The sequence below is a fragment of the Hemicordylus capensis genome, chromosome 5 (genome assembly GCF_027244095.1).
Source record: "Hemicordylus capensis ecotype Gifberg chromosome 5, rHemCap1.1.pri, whole genome shotgun sequence".
Classification (NCBI taxonomy): domain Eukaryota; kingdom Metazoa; phylum Chordata; class Lepidosauria; order Squamata; family Cordylidae; genus Hemicordylus; species Hemicordylus capensis.
In genome coordinates, this window is record NC_069661.1 from 102,072,140 (window position 1) to 102,080,489 (window position 8,350).

The window sequence follows — 8,350 nt, forward strand, 5'->3', positions numbered from 1 at the left end:
CAGTTCACGCAGGGCAACAGTGAACCCCAAAATGCCTGGTCAGTGCTTCACATGAACTCAGTGAACAGCTTAGAAATTGTCAGATCAAATCCATCTTTATTTTGGTCTTTGACCAGCATAAGGCAACCAGAACATGAAAACCATAAGCACTATAAATCAGCTATTACTGCGTAAAACTATGTAAAACTAAAAAGGTTTTGTAGTTAACGGAGATGAAAACTATAGTAGTTACTGAGGACTATAGAAGTAAGCTATAGGATAGTAAAAAAAAAATCATAGTTAAAAGAGATTAAAACTATAAAAATTACTGAAAACTATAAAGGTAAAAGCTGCAGGATTGTAAAAATTGCTATAGGACTAAAACTTATATGGATAGAACTGTAGAGAGAGAGCTATAGAATTCATCTAGAGGTTTAAAGATAAGGCTAAGTGCTATATTGGGCCTGGTGCAGAGGCGTAACTAGGGAAAATGGTGCCCGGGGCAAGCACTGAAATGGCGCCCCCCGCCCCCCCCCAACATACTACATTATACTTAGGTTTTTCCTCACAAGAGCCCGCCGCCGCCGCCAAGCCAGGCCACTGACTGGCCGCCAGGTGCCAGCAAAGCAATGGGGGGGCACAGGCGGCGCGGAAGGGACCGCTCGTGGGGAAGGAGGCACCGACGCGCTCCCTTGACTGCTGCAGCACTGCTGCACTGAGCAGGAAACATTTGTATTAACAAAAAATTTAAAAAAAAATTAAAAAATTTGGTCATGGCGGTGCCCCCCATGTGACCAGAAAAGATGGCGCCCGGGGCACGTGCCCCCCCTGCCCCCCCTATAGTTACGCCTCTGGCCTGGTGAACACTTGCTGGCAGTCAAATCCCAGCAACTTTTGCATACAGCTGCGCAAAACTTGGTGATGTCATGTGATTTGGAAGGATTGCAGTCAGAGTAGTAGGGAGAAAGTAGAATTGGTCTGTGCGGCCACGCTTCTCTCTTTTGCCCTTTTACGACTAATTGGGGGAGGCGGTGATGCAGGGCACCCAAAGCCATGATGAGAGGGAATAGCCTTGATTAGCAGGCTAGTCCTTCCAGTAGCAGAGCAGGGGAGGAAGCTGCAGCAGCCAGAGGAGGAATCAAGAAGTTCCTTGCCTCCCAGCAGATCGGCTGCCTCTTTTCTCCCCTGGCTGGTTGAACACTGTAAGTTTGTTTGTTTTTTAACTACCCACAGAGTGTTTCCTTTTTCCTTTTTTTAGTGGTGGGGGGCACAGTCCCCTCCCCCGCCCTTACTGACTGGCAGCCACTGTGTTTAGCACAGCTGAGGGGAGGGCACCAAAGCGGGCCAAGGTGAAGGCCCTTCTGTGATTTGGGACCTCTAGCTGCTTAAGATATGCAGCAGACATACAGATATATACCGTATTTTATGGACTATAAGACTCACTTTTTTCCTCGAAAAATATCCGCCAAAATTCAGGAGCGTCTTATATGTTTTAACAGTTTAATATGTTAAAACTCTGAAAAACTGGATTAAAATTAAGGTGCGTCTTATAGTCCGTAGCGTCTTATAGTCCGTAAAATACGGTATATAGCTGTATATTAAGATATACAGCTATATATCTTCAACTTTCAGTAATGAGCAAGTTTGGGACCCTGTCTAAGTCTATGTGGCACTTGATATCCATTATGAGCAGTTTGAGGAATATTCCGGCCTGCACATGGCCTATGGAGAGGAGGTGGGCAGAGGCTAGTCCAAGTGATGCCATTTTTGCCACCAGAGTTCATTTCCATGTGGATTGGTAATCATCCTGTAGTGTTAGGGGGCTAGACTCATTAGAAAGGATGATAGTCTTAGCCTGTAATTGAGCATGGTCAGCCATACTCTGGCCTTCACTTTCACCAGGCCTGCTTGGAATACTGTACTTAAGAATTTGGGCTGGACAAGCTCCAGAGGGGCGAAGTTGGAGAAGGGGCCCAGCTAAATGCCATACAGGAGTTGGGTCAGCAACTAAGCTTCAAATAATTTGAAAGCTGTGGGTATGTATTGTTCTCCTCTTGTTCAAAAGAATCTTAGGATGGCATCAGCGCTCCTCTGGGCATTTAGTGCAACGTGGTTGCCACAAGTCTCCCTGGTGCCAGAAGCATGCAATACCATCCCCAGATATTTGAAGCATGTGATTTGCTTGCTTGGGTTCCCATTTATGTGCCATGAGTGTGCCTTTGGTCTCTTGGCAAAGATCATAATTTTGGTTTTGTGATAGTTAATTTCCAGTAAATCCTTCCTACAATATTGAGCGAGGGCTCTCGGAGCTCTTCTGAGACCTGTGGGGGTCCTTGAGAGGATTGCTGCATCATCTGCGTAGAGCAGAATGGAGATGTGTTTCTCTGCAAGCTTGGGAGGGTGGAAGCCCGGGTTATTCAGGTTACTCATGTAGAAGTTAAACAGGAGCGAAGAAAGTATGGCGCTTGATAGGTGGCCCTGGGGGTTGCATCTAACCTTGAGGGATGTATCATCATAGAGGGTGCAAATGAGAGGTAGCAGGTGCTGGTTGAGCGAGGTTTCTAGTTTCCCCCACAGCTTGTCTCAAAAGATAGAGTTGAAAGCAGACTTGAGATCTATAAAAGACACATAAAGAAAGACTAGTGTGGTGGAGTATTTCTCATTTATTATTTATTATTTTTACCTTTATATCCCACTCTTCCCCCAAGGAGCCCAGAGCGGTGTACTACATACTTGAGTTTCTCTTTCACAACAACCCTGTGAAGTAGGTTAGGCTGAGAGAGAAGTGACTGGCCCAGAGTCACCCAACTAGTTTCATGGCTGAATGGGGATTTGAACTCGGGTCTCCCCGGTCCTAGTCCAGCACTCTAACCACTGCACCATGCTGGCTCTCGCTTTAGGTGTTGCAGTACTAGCCACTGGTCAATGGTGGACCATCCCTCCCTAAATCCGGCCTGCTCCTCTGCTATGAGGTTTTCTTTTTCCAGCCAGTCCTTTAGTTTCCAGTACAGATGCCTAGAATAGAGCTTACTGACTGTACTGAGCAGGCTGATGGGTCTATAGTTTGCTGGCTTGTCATCCCTCCTACATTTTTTGAAGATGAGAACAATAACTGCTAGCCCCCACTCCCTGGGGATACAAAAGTGCTTGTCAATGAATGTGAACAGAAAGGCCAGAATGGGGATCCATCATGTGGAGTTATTTTTTATTAGCTCAGGGGGAATAAGATCGTCGCTGTGGGCCTTCCCAGGTCTCAGATGGGAGATAAGGCCCATTATCTCTGTTGTCGTCACTGGTGGCCAGGCAGGCAGGTCCTCTACTTTGTGTCGAGGACATCCATGATCTACTCCTTCTCCTCTGTACAATTTACCAAAGTGCCGTTCCCAGACCTCAGGTGGAAAGAAGCTATCCAGGTGCATCAGGCCATTTCTGGGGTGGTTCACAGTAATGCACCAGAAGAGGGCCAACTCATTGGTTCTGACTGCTTGGATAATGTTAGACCAGGTTGTTTTCACAGAGTCTTTCTTATGTCTAAGTCGTCATTTATATTGCATCTTCTGCTTGAGGAGTGTCTGCGCAGTGTCCTGCACCGACACTAGGCTCATGCCATCTTTGTAAATGTTGTAGTAGGTGATGAGCACTGTTTTGGCTTTGCCACATTCTGAATCAAACCATGGTTTGGAGCAGTGCAGGTGATGAATGGGCCAGGTGTTGTTTTTAATGGGTTAGATGCTTCTATAATTCCCGTACAGGTTGCTGTAACTCTCTAGGATTGAGTTATTTGATTCGGTTGAAAGTAGGAAGAGACGAATGTGCTGGAAGTGTTGTGAGGTAAGTTGTTCTGTTATTGTTTTTCTAGCTGAGTGGACCATTTGATTCGACGGGTTCTCCCACAGGAAGGATGTGGGGTTGGTATAGAACATCAGTGCAGGATTGCTGGACAAAGTGAGATGTAGGATGATTGGAAATTGGCCACTGTCAAATTGGGGAACAACTCCAAGCAGGCTTCCAGAGACAATTATATAGTCAATGACACTCATTCTGTTCCCCACCCAAAATATAAATTCAGCAGGGTGATCATGTTTGAGGGAGCCATTTAGAAAGTAGAAGTTGAGTCTGTTGCCCATTAGAGCCAAGCAGAGTCCCACATAGTTTGATTTCATGTCCTTCAAGTGGCAGGTAAGGGGGAGTATGTCTGCTTTGGGATTGGGTGGGTAGCACTAATGTCATGCTTGTAGGATGCCATCTGGGCCTATCCTGCCATTAAAATCACCACCTATCACTATGTGTGCATTGGGGAAGAGGAGAGAAAGTCACTTAGGTGAGCTCCCAGCTCAGTTAACATTTTCCTAACCTGGGGTTTTCATTGCAACAGGGGTCACTAGACATTGATTGTTAACAGGGTGCAATGTCTGAAATGGATTGTCACTGCCATAGCTTGCTGCTCAGTGGGAGTAGTCTTACTGGCATCGCACACAGGGTGGTAAAGACAAGCACTCCCAGTCCACCTTTGGGTCTTCCTCTTCCAGTGTCTGCTCCTGCTCCTAATGAATATGAGCTGAAGCTGTTGAGTGCTGGGCCCTCAGAAATCTAGGTCTTCTGCACCATTGTGGTGTCATATTTGGAGATAAAGTATAAAGTGCCAACTTGCCACATTCCAGGACAGCAGGGAGACCTTATGCTGGTGTTTTGCATATCAGTCTGTAGTTATATTGGCCGGGGCCATATGGGCAGAGAGCAGAGTCTCTAGGGTGGAGTCTGGTGCAGTTGGCTCCAATGGCACTCCTGAGAGCACATTGGGTAGCTGCTGCTCTAGAGACACCACCAATGCTCCAGGGGGCTCATTGGACAACTGCTACTCTGGTGGTGATGTGAGTAGTGTTGAGCATGCGGCCTTGTACGTTGGTATCGCTGTGGGGTCACTATGGGGTGTTTCTGGTGTGTGTGACTCCAGTACATGTGGCAGTTGCAGCTCTTGGGATCGTGGGGGGCAATGTGGGGGGACCTTCCTTAGGGTTAGAAATTGTCTGCAATGTGCAGGAGTTTCCTTAGGGGTTCTTTGGCAGACAAGTCAAGGTGAAAAGTTTCCTTGAATGAAGCATAAACCACTGTCAAATTATGTGATTCAATAATAATTGGGATGCGTGAGCTTTCCTCAGTTGCCATTCTTTGGCAAGAAATTCTTCACAGAACACATCCCATTTCTCTCTCGTGCAGGAGGAGATGGCAAGACCTGGAGGGGGAAGAAATTGCAAGACCTTCAATTAAGAGAGCATCATCATGGAAGAACATATACTGTTTTAGATAACTGAAACATGATCAATATCTGGAATCAATTTTATGTATGATCTTCCGTTTCCATTCTAATTTTTCTGTTGAGTGTTATGGAGAGGTATATCTTGTTTGATTTTACTGTTTCTATGCTGTAACATGCCTAAGTAATATTGAATAGAAAACCTCTTTCTAAAAATGTGACTTTAATAAAGTATTTCTGCTTCAATTACCCACAGACATTCCAAGCTTCTCTGTCAAAGGATGAGAAAATTCCACACTCCTACCACCACCACTAAATAGGCTTCTTCTAGCATGTTTTTTCAGACATAGTAAATTTCACATTTGTCACAGGGAGACTGTTTCAGGCAGTGCAGACTGAAAGCATCATTCTCATTCATGACTCAAGGACAAGCTGATCAAAAGAAAAGGCAGGGACCACAAGGTCTTATAGTATGTTGCAAATTCCCAGGAAGCAAAGGGCTTGAGTAAGATCAATGACTGCCCATTAACTTTCAACAACAATTGACACAAAGGTTGGGGTCCACAAGGGGACCCCAATACCCTTGTATTGTCTTTACTGTAGGTAAGATGCCTTCTAGACCACTCAAGACACTCACTAGAAAGGGGCCAAAGGAGCTACTCACACCAACCTAGCAATGGTCTTCACTTCCTTAAAATGGTCAGCTTTAGTCTTAGACCTATTCACATATTCACCAGACTGGTAATTTCAATGGTGGTGGAGTAATAGAATCATGCTACCTCGTCCATTCCAATTTTATCTCACCTCTCCTCTACACATTTGATGTGGGTCTTGAAGCTGGCACACACATGCAAGTATGTAATATCTCTAGACTTCATCAGTGGTGTCACCAGGGGGGAAATGAAGGAGAACACAGAAGGGCCAAAGTGCATTTATGGGTGTGTGAGCTGTGTCCCACATCTTAGATTTCTGGAACAGAAATAGGGGGGCGGGATGGGGGGGGCTTCTGATGTGGTGCTTCCCTCCCTCCAACTTTATTGCTAAATGTTTGAGGATCATCAGCTGAATATATGAATGTACTCCATTGAAAAGCATTGCACTCAATGGAGATTATGTTAGGCAAGGTGAAAGTCCTGTCTCCAATGGATTATTTGCTCATGCCACTCAAAACATCAGTAAACATACACGTGGGAACCAGCCCTAAGAAATGTGTCTATATAAGAATTCCATGCACAATCATCCAATTGTGCCCTGATTTTGTGCATTATTGTGTGCAAGCATCAAGGCATCTACATGCATGGAGATAGGAAGTGGAGGTGGGACATGCTCCCACAGCTGATCTCATGAGTTTAAGTATATCTAGTTTAACAAATGTGGTCCCCCAGATGTTAAACACATCTTGGCTAACTTAGGAACTTCAGTTTTTTAGCAATAGCAATAGCACTTACATTTATATACCGCTCTATAGCCGGAGCTCTCTAAGCGGTTTACAATGATTTAGCATATTGCCCCCAACATTCTGGGTACTCATTTTACCAACCTCGGAAGGATGGAAGGCTGAGTCAACCTTGAGCCCCTTGGTCAGGATCGAACTTGTAACCTTCTGGTTACAGGGCGGCAGTTTTACCACTGCGCCACCAGGGGCTCTTTCATAAGCAGCAACTGCATGGGGCTATGGTTTGGATCAGGACCACAGCACAGGGGTACATGTGTTTTACTTTTTACTCTTTACTTCTGCTCTGTTTTGCCATCAAACCACCACCACCATCCAGCAGCTATTTCGCTTCAAACAGAGACAGCTCATTGCCTCTTGCTGTTCGACAAGTGTTGCTTTTCCCCCTTGCCAGCCTCGCCCTCTGAGCAAGCCTAGCACTACCTGCCATCTCCTCACCAGCCTCACCCACTGTGCCAGAGGCCAGCACTGATGCCACCTCTCTTCTCACCATCTGTGTGTGCCCTGTTCTGCTCTTGGAGCTGGTGTATCATTGCCTGCTCCTTGATGTATATCCTTGATGTATCCGGCAGCATTCACTGCCTCCAGTTTCACCAGCCTCTGTCTCGAACTGCTGCTGGGTTCTCCCCTCCAGCACTAAAAGCTTGATGCTGGGAGGGAGAGTGTGATGGCAGCAAGAGACAGAGCCCAGCAAAATTGCAGGCAGTGCACACTGCTTGATACAGCAAGCAGTGGCACAAGCTGCCCCCAGAACCAGGGCAGAGTGTGCACCTGTGAGATTGTAGGGGGAAGAGAGGCAGCATTAGAGCTATGATGACGATTAATATTTATATACCGCTCTTTGACCATAGTTCTCAAAGCAGTTTACATAGAAAAATAAACAAAACATAATCAATTAAGATGGTCCTCAAAGGGCTCACAATCGAAAAAAGAAACATAAGGCAGATACCAGCAACAACCACTGGAAGGGATGCTGTGCTGGGGCTGGATAGGGCCAGTTGCTCTCCCCCTGCTAAATTTAAGAGAATCACCCACTTTAAAAGGTGTCTTTTTGCTCTGTTAGCATGGGCAGAGCCGACCTTTGGCCTGATGGGTGGGCCATGGAGGGGAACATTGGTGAGGCTGGGGCAGAGGAGGTGAGCCTGGGGCAGTGGCAGTGGCAAGATAGAGTGACTGCACTCACCACCCCATGGTGCACTTAGCATCTGAGGCTGTCACCTCACCTCATGGAAGAGCAGTCCCTGACTTTGAAAGTGCTATTGCAGCTGTCCTGCTCCATCCTGCAGACAAGAGTCTACAAGGTCTGGAAGAAAAGGCAAGTTGCAGCACCACAGACAGCTCCATTGGACACGTTGCTCTGACAGCTGTCTGCAGGAGCAGAAGGAGCTCTTACTGAGCTCAGGCTATCATTCCTGGGCAACACCATGCTGCCTGGAGAGTGGAAGCCTTGAAGAACAGCCTTCTTGTCCAGGCCCCCTCCTCTCCCTCCTTGACCTTAGTATCTGATCCCACCTGGCCTGCTGCTGGTGCTGGCGCCCAAATATCAGGGAGTGTAATGGTGTAGAAGAGGCCAGCTCTTCAGGGGGCTCAGGCTCTGAGGCTTCAGGGGGCTCTAGTTTTGAAGTTCTTTCAGATTATGTTCTGGTGTCATGGCCCAGGATGGG

At 46.6% G+C, this 8,350-nt stretch overlaps 1 long non-coding RNA gene across 1 annotated transcript; it reads left to right on the plus strand.

The window, feature by feature from the left end:
* Positions 1-1,084: 1,084 nt before the first annotated feature.
* Positions 1,085-5,442, plus strand: LOC128325706 (uncharacterized). Its single transcript, XR_008307567.1, has 3 exons — positions 1,085-1,181; positions 3,732-3,810; positions 5,197-5,442. It is a non-coding gene; the product is annotated as an uncharacterized LOC128325706 (long non-coding RNA).
* The last annotated feature ends 2,908 nt before the right edge of the window (positions 5,443-8,350 follow it).